At 40.7% G+C, this 14489-nt stretch overlaps 1 protein-coding gene across 25 annotated transcripts in view; it reads right to left on the reverse strand.

Annotated features, from left to right (window-relative positions):
• Positions 1-14489, reverse strand: part of PTPRD (protein tyrosine phosphatase receptor type D) — a 1160352-nt gene that overhangs the window by 1003727 nt on the left and 142136 nt on the right. For all 25 annotated transcript variants that reach the window (XM_081844735.1, XM_081844724.1, XM_081844745.1 and 22 more), the window contains one exon: positions 9232-9273. The gene's annotated coding sequence lies outside the window, so the exon portion shown is untranslated. The remainder of the gene's footprint in view (positions 1-9231; positions 9274-14489) is intronic.

The following is a 14489-nucleotide window of genomic DNA, read 5'->3' on the forward strand; positions in this document are numbered from 1 at the left end:
AGCATATCCACATAAATGTGTAAAAAAAACAACCCCAACCCACCAAAATAATCAACCAAGTCTTATAATTGTCAAAGGTAGACAAACCAAGAAAACTTAAAGCTAGAATGCTAAGAACACAAAAAGAGCCCGCTGGACCAAGCCAATGGCCCAACTAGTTCAGTATCTTCTTTACCCAGTAGCCAGCCAGATGCCTGTGGGCACAAGGAGGATTTGAGCATAAGAGCATGCTCTTCCTGTAGTTTCCAGCAACTGTGCAGGCGGAACATACCCATTGTAAAAGTAAAAAGTAAAGGACCCCAGGAAAGCTGAATCCAGTCAAAGGCGACTATGGGGTTGTGGTGCTCATCTTGCTTTCAGGCCATGGGGGTCGGCGTTTGTCCACAGACAGCTTTCTGGGTTATGACTGAACCACTTCGGGTGCACGGAGGACCGTGACAAGTGCCAGAGCGCATGGAAACACCGTTTGCCTTCCTCCCTTCCTTGCAATGGCATGCTTTCAAACTGCTAGGTTGGCAGGAGCTGGGACAGAGCAACGGGAGCTCACTCCGTTGCAGGAATTCAAACTGCCGACCTTCTGATCGGCAAGCCCAAGAATCTCAGCAGTTTAGACCACAGTGCCACCCACGTCCCTATAGCCACCGTGACTAATAGCAATCCATTGCGGACCCACTGCCAACTGTGCTGGAGCCAGACAACACTGCCAGCTTTTATACCTCACTGGCTGTAAAAGCATGCGTGCGACTAATGCCCTTTCAAGTTGGCAAGGCACCCCCTGTCAGGAGTTCAGCCTACACTCGAGTGGGACCCTGGAAGAGACACATGCCTGAATGGCATGTTCCCTCCCTCATGGTCAATCGTTCGGGAGCTTCAAAAGCTTCTTCAGCCCGAACATCGTTGCGACTAATGCCAACCGACACCGGCACACTTAGGGATCCGCAGAGTTTGCGCAGTTGTGTAACAGACCACAACAACTCAGCATTTTGGCTAGCTAATCTACTTTATTTACATATAAACACATGCGAAGTACTGCAACAGGGCTCCCTCTCTCTCTAGCATCAGACAGCAAAGAGAAAGAGGCAAAGGACAATAGTCCCACTTCACAGAACACAGAACACAAATATCCTGTCTCCGTCACTTCCCACTCTGTGGAGACAAAACATACACCGTCATGTGAAAGACAACAATCCCATGACTGCAATCATGGAGCAGGAATTCTAACACCTCCACCCCAGGAGAGGGTGGCCTATATGAGATGTAGCAGCCGGTGGGAACATGAGACAGATGCCCAGGAGGCCAGGGGGAATTCCCCCAACAACTATCTGGCCATGTGCACTCTGTTCCCACTGTGCAGGAATGGCGGCCAAGCATGAGAGGCCACAACTGGAACCCACCCAAGAAGGGGTAAGTCCATAGTCCTATCCTCCATTAATTTGTTGAATCCTCTTTTAAAGCCATCTAGATTGGTGGCCATCACTACTGCCTGTGGGAGCGAGTTGCATAACTGGGGAAAGTGGCCCCAGCTGCAATGAAACATGTCTCTTCCGTATTGGTCGCCACAGCAGGCACTGTAACCTTCCAGCAGTTTGACTTCACTCCCAAAGGCATACTCCTCCATTGTCTCCCAAGGCAGATGAATGCCAACTTAGTGAGCCATTACCAGACTTGGCTGGCTATTCAATAAATTGGATCCATGCTGGATCCAGGAATTAGAAGTGGGGGCTCAGGCATACAGCCTCCCCACAAACTAGCAACACTATGTATCTTAGATTTGGTTGAATCCAAAGAGTATCCCTTGGGTTAGATTTGCCTTTACTATGAAGCTGAGTATAAAATCTCTAATCTGCAATTCTTCATTGTATCCATTAAAATTATGGAATTAAATAGATTAAAAGAAATGTCCAAATAATTATCAGTGAGGCTGTTTTGTATAGGAAATACTGTATGTAGATGCTTCCGTACACACAAAAGACGATGCCAAGGCTATAAAAATGCAATATATTCATAGATAATGATCCTTTGCCTTGTGGATTTCTCCAGAGTGCTGTATCTTTTCCTGTGTCAGAGAAAACCTGTATTGTTGGCTTGATGTAAAAAGTGCATAACAGCACATTAAGCACTTCACTGATGTAAGGTTTCAATGCAGAACATAAATGTGGACAAGGTACTCTATACAACCTTGAGTAAAATACTCTAGATAAGAAAACATTTCAACTTACATATGCTGACAGGTTCAACAGTGCTAGAAGATATATTATATTTTAATGATTTGGTCCTAGAAACCAAAAAGGCTGTGCAAGAGATTTGGAGTGGGTGTGTGTGTCTGTTTTTGCTCAAAATTGTCCATTCCTTCATATCCTTCTCCTTTCTGGGTTTTATAAAACGATTCTCTCTCAAAAGAGTGGGGATTATGGTGCTCTATACCTTTTTGGGGGGAAATGGTATCATTTAAAGGGTATTAAACAAGGAGGTGAAAATATTCCAACACTGATAGGTCATATTAGGGCTCATCCACACATTAATTTCTGCTGCAGGTCTGTGATTTGTAGGCACGGGTCTGAGTGAACTTTTATTTTCTCCGGCCAATTCCCCTGGGAAACCCCTCTGTTTAACTGCAGAATCAGAACAAATGATAATCTGCAGGTTTCAGTGGTAAACAGTGAGTTTTCCTGGGTAAAGCAGAGAGACAAAAACAAAAACCACTTGCAACCATGGCTGCAAATCACAAATCTGTGCCTAGAAATCATGGTACAAATGGAAGGGTGGATGAGCCCTTGCAGGTAGTGTAATTATGAAAAATGTGTACATGTTGAACATTCTAAAATCATCATCATCACAATCATCATTATCTTGGGGGGGGGGGAGATGGGCTGTAATTTTCACATTTCCATTATATGAGACCCTAATGATGCATTCAGACAACACTTTATTCGAGTTTCCTGATTTTCCTGTACCTGATAATATGTGCATTTTATGTGGTCTGTCATACAACCTGAAAGCTACTTCTGGAAATCTAGTGAAATCCAGCAAAAGTTCAGCACTCCTTTCTGTGTTAACTGCTTCCAGGGAAAAAAAAAAAAAACATGTTTGCAACCCCATTAATCCTAAAAAATCAGAGGATAAAATTTGGGTTGATGTCCTAGCAAATAGTTATTTCCCACTGTTTTCATGGATGAATTATGGGAGAGCAGAAGCGCACATTTTCTTAAAGGGGTGGGGGTGGAAACATGCCCAGGGATGTCTGCTGCTGTGTGAAACACTGCCGACTGGTGTGAATGAAATTTAGCATGATGTGGTGGTACAGTTCCACAATGCAACGGCTAACACAGTGTAAAAGGAAGTTAGAAGCCAGGACAGAAGCGCTAGCATTATAATCCAGAAAACTAACACACTAATGCCCATGTCAGAATGCACAAAATAATGGATGTAACAGTCCTCAGATCTCCTCTGCACTAGTCCTTTGTTCAATTCAGGTTTACTCCAGTGGAAACCTTTTCTCATTCAAATAACTATTGACTCATCAGTGCTGCTGCTGCTGCTGCTGCTGTTGCTGTTGCTGTTGCTGTTGCTGCTGCAAAATCTTGAAAATGTTGAAGTTTTTGAGCATAGGTTGCCATACGTACAGATTTTTCAGGACCTTAAAGCATTTTCTGCTGTTTCTGATGGCTGGTTATGTCTAGGAAATTTCCTATACAGTGTATTGCAAAAAATGAAATGGTATATTTTCCCGTTAAATGTAATATTTTCCTATATTTCTTATTATTATTCCCAATGTATTCAGCATTAAAGGTTTTGAGGGGTGTTTTTTTAAAAAAAGAAAGAAAAGAAAAACACCCCCATTTGGGGAGAAGGATTGAATTTGACAAGTTGACATAACATTTTATTGCCTTAACATATTTCACAAAACTTAAGATTCAGCATCGTGCCATAAAAGAGATAGGAGAATCAATGCAATACTTACATCAAATCACATGAGATTTTCAAAGTTTATGAATTAATTTAGAATTCAATGAACTACTTTTATCATACCAATGACTGTAACTGGAGCAGGATTTTAAAAATAAATAAATAAACATAAACCATTGAACAGCTTACTGTTCATGTTTTATATGCCAAAGCCCTACTATTAGCACATCCAAGTTAGCAATGGTCCCCTCCATGGAAATGCTGACTTTTTGGAGTTAGGAGCTATTCAATGAAAACAAGGAAGAGGAAAGGTAGATTTGATTACTGACCTTACGCAGTCAAATTCCATATCTACAATAGAACCCTCTGAGCTTTTGCCTTTCTTAAAATAATTATTCATACCCTAATGTTATTCCATAAAACATGACATGAAATACAATAAACACAATAAGGAATAGTGAATGCTATTGAAAACATTATCATAAACAGCAGGCATGAATCTTTATAATACTGTATATGCAAAAGCCTAGCAAAACAAACAAAGAAATCAGTATCAGAATATCGCACTGAGAGACAATAGTTATACCACAAAGGTGAATCACTGAGAAATAATTTATTAACCTGCATTCCTTTGTTGCAAATAAAATTACTTTCAAAAAAGAAAACACAATCTCGGATTCATTGCCTGTAGTTTGAGAGTGAATGCATATATCACCCAAGTGATACACTATATACTCTGCACAAAAAAGGAGTTAGACATCTATCAATCACTCAAACATTTCCAGAGTTTAAATACAGAGGCCAAACTTATAACTCCCTGGAAGGTTGTTTCAGAACCACTATCATGGGATACCTACAAAATGCAAGGCTTGTGGAAGTGTGTCTCATGCAATTTTGAAAAGTACAATCCTATTTGCAGAGCTGCCCTATGAATAATAAAAGCACCTCAAAGCAAAAGCTGACTTTCACAATGGGGCCACTTAAGCAGCAGGAAATTCTTCAGTAGTTGCACGTTTGCATGCAGAACAGAGACATTTCAGCAACACCACAGTAAAATATGTGTTGTACCTGGTGGTATCAAGAGGTGACGTTCCAAGTCCTATTTTCCAGGTTCATAAATGTGTATATTGTAAATAAATATGCATTATGGTAGGGGAAATTAGCTCACCACCCTCAGGCCCGCCCACTCTCCCTGCAAGATTAACACCTTTGTAATGGCATAATCTTTTGTTGTCTAGAATCCACTTAATCAGAGGCATAATGTATTATCATAAGATCACATATCTCAAATCTATGAAAGCCACACAGAGGAGCCTTAAAAGGACAGCAATAGTGGAACTCATTTTCTAAGCAGAATTCTTCTTCTACAATGACACACCATGCCATATATACTACCTTACAAGGCTTAACTAAGATACGAAATGTGCATTGCGCAATGAGCTTGCCCTTTGAGGCAGAAATTTCACCTTTTAAGGCTTAATTGTTTAAAAACAAAAACGAAAAAAAGGACAGTAAGAACCAAGGGTCCAATTATCCATTCATTCATATAAAATAGATACACAAATAGTTGCCCAGTTGTTTTGCTTATGTTGAAGAAAATATATGACCTAATTATGAGTGTTTTAATTATTGTTATTGTGCAGTGCTATTCCCCCTAAACACTATTTATAGAGTACCATGGATAAGGGAAGGGGAAATAGCTGGATTTGCTTCTAACTATAGCACTATTCTATCTGACAGTAAGAAATGGGGGGATATTCTTGAAAAGAGCATGGGATGTTGAGAATGCTGAACACCAATTCCTACTTCACATAACTCATTTCAAAAGGTAAAATAGTGATGGGTTTTTAACAACAACAGAAGCAAAAGAGGCAAATATAATTGGCCCTCAAACCAAAGGGATGACAGGTGTAATATTGGCTTCTGAGAGCTTTATAAAAAAGATGTCACTGGAGACTAAAGGGTGGACCACAAAAACTTTAGTTAACATTATGCAACACTTAGTATAAAAACACGGAAAACCTTAATAAAAACTGTTTTTTTTTAAAAAAAAAATCATCTCAAAATGGCTGCTTCCCCAAACATAGCTTCCTACACACATTGAGTGCCTGTTCTCTTTCTCTCTCCCTTTCTATCCCCCCTCTCTCATAGAAGGTACTCTGTTTTGCAGCTCATGCTTTATCCACTCTGCCTCTTAATGTAGTTACAAGCATCTGCTTGCACAAAATCTTCTCTGAAGCTACACTGGCACTTCATTGCTGCAAGTGTCATTTATCGTATCTTGAAGCAAGCCCTTTACAGACATTAACACTACGTTAAATGAGGGTGGAAGGAGCAGTATGACTCCGGCAGGTTTCCCCACCGACCTCAGCACGTTAAGAATGTAGAGAGATCAGACCAAAGGCCTATCTAGTCTAAGGATAGGGAAGTTTTTCTCAACTGGTAGGGGCTAGATTGTTATCTGCTACATCCCTTACAGGTCAGGTTTGACAGGTGGATGCCAGTCATCCGAGCTACCAATGATCACAATGGGGATAGTTTTTACAGTATTTGAAATGAATGACTGTTGCAGTTTGCTATACAGAGTACAAACAGTTCATACTGCCCCCTAGACAGTCTGTTTAATTACTGTTACAAGGAAAGGAAAGATGGAGGTGGATGATCCCCTGGACCTAGGTGTATTGCATAACAAAATGTGCAGGCAGTAAGCTTGTTGCGTTAGCCTGAGTCATACCAACTAAGTGTCATGCCAGAGGGCATAAAGAAAAGTTGCAAAGATGTATCCACCCACAAATCTTATTTTAGCAAAGTGCTCTCTCCCCACTGAATAGGTATTTCTTGGGAAATGCAGAAAGGGCACTTTGTTTAATTAAGGCAGGATATGTTTGCCTTCCAACTCCCATACATTCACAAGGGATGATTAATGGCTGAATTATAGGGATTGCTTGCATTAGATACAAAGCTGTGTTCAATGGGATCAATTTCAACCTTGTGGTTCATACTTGCTTGGACCAGCGCTGGCCTGCACCATAGGGGCTTTCCCCAGATTTATGACAACGGCACTCTCATTGCTCAGAGCAAAGCCAGATTATTCACATGGTCCTGTGGCATACACAGGGATTCACCCGAAGCAAGTCTAGCAGTAATTTCACCTCTCCTGTGCCTTTAAGAAATTTATTTTCTGCTAAACAGCCTTCTGCCTCCAATGGGAGGAAGAAACAAAAAACATAATCCAATATGTGTCCTAAAGGCAGGACATATGAAGCAAATTATCTCATCTTCCTGTCCATTTGATTGGATGCTGACACCCTTGACCATCCACACACAGCCCAAAAAGAGGACGTTCTGGTATCTGGCTTTGTGTTCCTTTGTCTGACAATCACTGAATCCCAATGCTAATTAAACCTGCGTGTGAACAGCAATTGGAGTTTGTTTCCTTCCACTTTAAAATACCCAGGGCACTATTCACCTGAGTACCATCAGTGCAATACTTGAGCAACACTTGTCCCCTTTTTTCTCCCAGTGCCCCACAAAATTGGCTTGGGGGGGGGTGTCAGAATAACCCCCAAAGCTGCACATGGGTGGCGGGGACAGTGAGATTATTCTATCAGGCACGCTGCAATTCTTATGATGACAGGACATCCCCCAGAGTGTGACGTTGAATTCCACCTCATAAATTTGAATTCCCAGGTGTTCGGACTATGGCATGTGGCACTGGCAGTTCTACTGGGTAAATTGCACAAAAGCACCTTGGCAGCCCTACCTCATGAGGGAGGCGGAAGCTAAATAGTCTAGTCATCACAAAAGGACACAGTTTCTTCCCAGAAAATAGAAATCTGGCAAATGGGTGCAGGAAAACAGTCGTTTTGTCATCCTGCTAACTCAGGGAAACATGACGCTGAGTGGACATGGATTGTCAATTACCTTCTATGACATGTACACTGGTCAAGGAAGCTAGCTTCACCCTGAACTGCAATGCTGTCTAAAGAATATGCAAAACAAATACCTTCCATTTGAAAATTTAATAAAGATATATTATCATTACTTATTTTTCAATTATGTGCTGTTTGCAACACACATTAGCTTCAAAATCCACACTCTAAGTAATAATGCATTAGAATGGATTCCAAATACAAATCCAGCTATTTCCTAATAAAACACTTAACAGAATTAAACTGTCCCTTGACAATGTGTTTTCCAATAAAGCACAACTAAAAAGAGAGAGATAAAAGCAGAAATCTATTATATCGGTGTTACATCCTGAAATCATTTTTTAAGCCTTATTTATTTTTTAAGGAAAAGTACCAATGCTTAAATAATAGGAAACACAGTAAAATCACCAAATAGAAAAAGGGTGTGTGTGTGATATTTTGCTGACACACACAGTATTGCCAAACTGTTTCCAACTAAATTTAAAAGAAGACAATTCAGATCTAAGCAACAGGGCAGTAACATAACAAAGAGAGTGTCAAATACACTCCTTTCCTTGACTTAAATATGACTGTTTCCAGTAGAAGAAAAACACTCAGCTGGCAAAAACTCCAAATATGCATGACAGGTTTAATTGTGTATGATTAATATAGCAATCTCAATGCCACCAGTTTCTCTTTCTCACTTCCAGTCCACATCTCACATCATAGAATATGTCAGCAGAACTGAAAGCCAGCAGAACAGAGTGACACATTTGGACATTCAAACATGCTGGCTGCATTTTACATGGTAACACTTTGTGCCGAGAGATTACTTGTTGATTTTTTTGTTTATACAGCAACTGAAAGAAAGCTCAACTTCCAACAAAAGTTAAAAGTTTTATCTATTATTTTAGACAATAGTAGATAGATCTTGCAGGCATTAGAGTTCCGTTTATAAATGGAACTCTTGCACCTGGGACTCAGCTACACAGCTGCAAATAGAACATTTTAAATGTGTTGTAAAGAGCAATATGCAGATGTGACGCTAGATGGCGAGAGTGAGCTATGCAAAATTCAATGTCTTTTTCAAAACATTTTAAGAAAGAGCATTTTCACAGTGTTCTTTATATGCGTGTAAATTCCACCCAAGATCAAGCTATTTGATGGGGAGAGAGGAAAAGTTTTGACTGACCATTCTGTGCTCATATCATGAAAATATGAGAAGTACTCTAGTGGTCTGTACCATGCAGAATTGAGTTCTATATAATTTCTTATACAGTAATGCAAGCAACATGTCTGAAAGGCTTTAAGCAATGCTTCCTGACAGAACATAGACAACAAATGAAACACAGCCATTCAACAAAGCAGTTCACTTTCAATATAGTTATAACTTAAAAGCTCGTTAAAAACTTACCAAAATTAAAGCAGTAAAAGCACGATCCAGTTTCTTGAAAACCTGAAAGAGTAAATAATAGCCATATTAAAAAAATATATACTTTAAAAGTATGTGTAGCTACAGTATATCTAAGAAATAGATACAGATATATAAATTACTGATAAACAACCTCAGAATACCCTTTACCTCAAATAATGCAATAGCAGCTTCCCTGGTACCAGGGAACATGGGAAACCTAAAGCCACCAGCCCCCGGCAACACAATCCCAGTGGGGTGCCATTGCGGCTGCCCCCCGCCCCTGCAGGTCGCACGCCATGCCCTCAGGATGCGCGCCATGCCCCTGTGGGCGGCGCCCCTTGCCCCCGGGACGTGAGCCAGCCCTGCCCCCGCCTGCTCTCCATTCCCCGGTGCTGGAGCATGAAGCTCTGCCATTGCAGAGAAGGCTTGTTCCACATGTTTCTACCCCTACACCTAAGTAAGTACATTGGAAGAGGAGATGGTGACAGAGCAGGGAGAGAGTGGCTGGCCGGCTAGCTATGGTGGTAGAGATGGATCCCAATTTAAGAGTTAGTCTTTAGAGAGAAAATGCATGTTTTACAATACATATCTCAACTTCACCTATCTATCATGTGCATTTGAATGTGATATTCCTGTTTTGTTTTTATAAATTGCAGGTCAGTTTTGGAAATTGGACTCATTGATCCCCAATCTCTCCGCTTTTATTTATTGTACTACCACTAGTAGTAGTAGTAGTAGTAGTTGTTGTTGTTTAACTTGCCTTTCTTTCAAGAAGCCCAGGCTGGGTAGACTTCAGACTTGTTGGTTCTACTTTTATTTATTTACCAGAACCCCAAGATTTACCACCAGATTCATTCTCTCTCTCTCTCTCTCTCTCTCTCTCTCTCTCTCTCTCTCTGGGTGTCTTTGAGCACATAGTGAGCCTAGGAATTAGTTTTTGATACCAAAAATGAATGGAGTTCTTTCAGTGTGGGGAAGGTTAAGCTGAGAAATAGTGGTCAGCCCAAGGCCATCCAGTAAACTTGGTATGGATTTAATCCAGATCTTCCTGGTCTATACCCCTGAGCTCCTTTTGAAGAAATGGTGGGATATACAAGTAAGAAATAAATATTCTAGCCCCTACCTCACACTGCCTTAAACCTTGACATTTAAGTATATTTCAGTTTTTGCATAATGTAGATATCACAAACATTTAAAAAATGATATAAAATATGGAATTTTTTCAAAAAGCAAAGTTGAGAGCAATGAAACTGCATGTTCTCATAGAGCTTGTTAAAATGGTCAATAAACCTGTATCTATGTTCCAAAAGTGGGACGTGGGTGGCGCTGTGGGTAAAACCTCAGTGCCTAGGACTTGCCGATCGCATGGTCGGCGGTTCGAATCCCCGCGGCGGGGTGAGCTCCCGTCATTCGGTCCCAGCTCCTGCCCACCTAGCAGTTCGAAAGCACCCTTAAGTGCAAGTAGATAAATAGGTACCGCTTTATAGCGGGAAGGTAAACGGCGTTCCATGTGCTGCTCTGGTGCCGGTTCGCCAGAGCAGCTTCGTCACGCTGGCCACGTGACCCGGAAGTGTCTGCGGACAGCGCTGGCTCCCGGCCTCTAGAGTGAGATGAGCACACAACCCTAGAGTCTGTCATGACTGGCCCGTACGGGCAGGGGTACCTTTACCTTTACCTATGTTCCAAAAATATGGGAACCAAGGCTTTCATTACAAGTATTTTTCTATTATACTACCAAGGTAACCATGCTTAATATCCTAGACAAACTACTACCTACCTATGCTGCTATTTGATTCAGGCACCATAAAATCAAATAGTTTCTCTTTCCAGTATATTATTGCTTAAAAGCGTTGACTTCAACAGAGAGATATGATTAAACCAGCAGCATTTCAGACTACTAAAGGGGGATTGTGTGTGAAAGATCTATTACTCAGCAAAGAAAACTATTTACCATTTTCACAATTTAGTTCCATTGGGACGAATGGCAACACGGACACCAGTCTGTGGTGAAAATAAAGCTTTCAGTTGTCGGTAAGGAAGAAGAAACATATTAAGACACTAGATAATATATTTTGTGAATATTGAGCCGTTCCAGCCTGGGATAAACACATGCCTCATTTTCTGCCTCCATGTCAATACCAAGATCTAACTCATTGATGCATGGGAAGAGTGGTGAACATAAGTTAGAAATGCAAAATTAGTGGAAGTGGATTAAAACAAAAGCTGTGGCCAGCCTTTTATTTTCTGCATAGCAATGTTGCTTTAGGTGCAGGATTCTGACATTCTCAGTGTTCACTGAAGGCAATGTGACCCCTTGTTCTGCAAGAGCTCTGCATGCAAAGCAGAGCACAATTGCATTTTTGAAAACTGGAGCCATTATCACAGCAATTTGAACCGGGATAGAGAGGATAGCTTTCAAACCCATTCAGTTCTGAACTTCAGTGGTATTGCTGGGGAAGTATTGGGATTCCCAGTGTTAAGTTCTGGGTGAACATATCAGACAACACAGGGACTCTTCAAACAGCTCTTGTTTATTGACAGGCCAGAACTGAACTGAATTGAAGGGTTCAGCCAGCCTGCTTATATAGAGCTCCACTAGAACACAACAGTAACCATTTTCTGTAACTATCCAATCACTGAACATCACTTTCAATCCCTTATTTGCATATGTGGACTTGAGTGAAAACTATCTACAGTATCCCCCTGCTGGCCCAGGGTGAGAACTTCAGTACATAACACCCAGCATTTCCCCAATTGCACCAAACATTGTGAAATGAGGGATGCTATACTCCAATTATGCCACAGCCCTCAAACTTTTAAATATCAATGTAAGGCTTTTGTTTTCATGGAAGTAGTTATCTGGCAGGACATGGAAAGAGGATGTCGTGCACTATATTTCATAGGTCTGCTCCCTTCCGATTAATTTAGAATGCTACACAGAGTAGTCAAGATGTTCTGACCCCAAATAAATTATTTTTAAAACCTCCACAAATCCGTTCCCTTTACCTTACTTGAATGATGAGGTAGAGATGCATATCAGTACCTAAGACCAGAGGTTTAACCATAGCACTTCTTCCCATGTTTGGATCATTCAAGGTACGTAAGGGAAGTGAAACGAGTGCCAAAGATTTTCATGAGGTGCACAATTGATGTTGAGCTGAATTTGGGGCCTGGATTGTGTTGCTCAATGTCTGGGGGCACTGCAATCTGATCCCTCCTATCATTCCCAGTATGAACTATAGTGTGTGGTGGAGGGTGTGCAAATCACTACAGGAAGGACCAGGGCAGGGCTTTTTTCACCCAGAACTGAGTTCTGGCATCTCTTTGGTATGTCCTGGCACCTCTGTAGCATAGTGGCACATTGGCATGGCGTTTGAGGCTGCACACCAGAGGCTGTTGGCACGGCGATTGGAGCAGCACGGCGGTTTTGGGTCAAGTGGGCGAGGAAGACTTGTGGCACCTCTTTTTCTAGAAAAAAAGCCCTGGACTAGGGTTTACTAGGGTTTGTCTTCCAACTCTTCACTCTAGGTTTACCGTTTAACTTATATATTGTATGTGATACTCACTATTAATAGAGTTAGATTTAGCTGTCTGTTTGGTATAGGTTAGAATTTGCTTAGAATATTTCTAAGGTAGGGATGAACAAATCTATTGATTTCAGTTTCCTTCAGTTTCTCACCTGTCCAATCTTAAATTTAGTTCCCCACATTTTTACACTGGTTTGTGATTTTTTAAAAAGTGCTCATGGAAACTTGCCAGCATTTTACTGACTACTTCCCCTCAATGTTTGCATTTTTGCATTTAACTTTTCCTAACTTAATGCATATGTTATTCTAAATAACATACACATTTTTAATGCATACTTTCCCCTAATGTGCACATTTTTGTTTACTTTACTTCGGTATAGATCTGCATCACAAAATCTGAAGAAGTGTGAATTTCAGAAAATAGATTAGAAGTGTTGGAAAGTTTTAAAATGTGTGAATTGGGCAGTTTCACACTGCAATCCGAACCAATTCAAACCCCCTGTTCTATTTTAAGATAGGATAAAATAATCAATGTGATCTGCACGACTACTGAGGAAAGAAATTGCCCACTGTTTCATTTTCACTCTTTTTGGAAATTTAAAATTGTACAAAAGTAATCCATTTTGAAATTAAAGGAAGCATGGGCATTCAGTGCCTCTTACTTGCAAAGTCATTGCAACAGTGCAACGAACAACAGATTTTGATTTGAATCAGTGCAGATAAATGCCATTGTTTTCCATTTTCCATCTTCAAAATTGCTACAGAGGCAGAATCCTGGATGTAGTTATAAATGTTATATATGTGGGCAGAACTGGGCAGAACTGCGGCAAAAATGTTTCTCTAAGCTCAATTGAAGGAACAAAATCTCATCAAAGTGGCTAAAATATACACTCACTCTTTTCATTTCAATTGCCTTTCGTAATACAGGGAGCACAAAATGCAATGCCAAATGCATTAGGTTTATTTTCTTTATGAGACTATAAAACAGCATCACATCTTCAGTCATAAGAAAAAAAGGTGGGCAGTAAAATGCATCCTTAGGTGTAAATTATTTTTTTCTAAAATCAAGGAAGCCGCATACATCCAAGGCTATTAGCTATAATTCCATTTAGAAAGTAAATTTAAACGGCAACACAATTAATAGCGTTATTTACAAACCTTAAGAAAAATCCTGAGCAGTGCCATAACATGGGTTGCCAGTGCCCAGCGCTGCACAGAGGGTGGGTGGGAGGAAGTGTAGTATGCGTGCACATTCAACTGCCGAATGGTGTCAGCGTCACCCAGGAGATGGTAGCCACAGAGCGGGGGGGGGGGGAGTTGTTCCGTTGTCTAGAGAAGTCACTCCCTGGTTTGTATGGAGAAGCTGTTTTCAATGGAGCCCACCGATGGAAGTGTGCAACTGTATTGAGGCAGCAACTGGTGTTGAAATTTTATGCCTCTAACAATTTTGTGCCCAGAGCAACCGCCCCTGTGTCTGCCCCATGCTACGCCACTGATCTGAGCAACTCTGCTCAGAAATGCCCTCCTAGATATGAATGTACAAAGATTCACAAAATTGTGTTTTTTAAAGCTGTAGATTGTGTGTATGTGTTGTGCAGAGGACAGCTAACTTGAGATATAAATATGCCTCAAAAATAGGGAACTTATTTCAGGCTGAATACAAACTAAAAGGATGTGATATTACATCTAGGAGGGTATTTGCCATGTTTTCAATTTATTTTTAACCTTCAC

Source organism: Podarcis erhardii, assembly GCF_964252035.2.
Source record: "Podarcis erhardii genome assembly, chromosome: 17".
Classification (NCBI taxonomy): domain Eukaryota; kingdom Metazoa; phylum Chordata; class Lepidosauria; order Squamata; family Lacertidae; genus Podarcis; species Podarcis erhardii.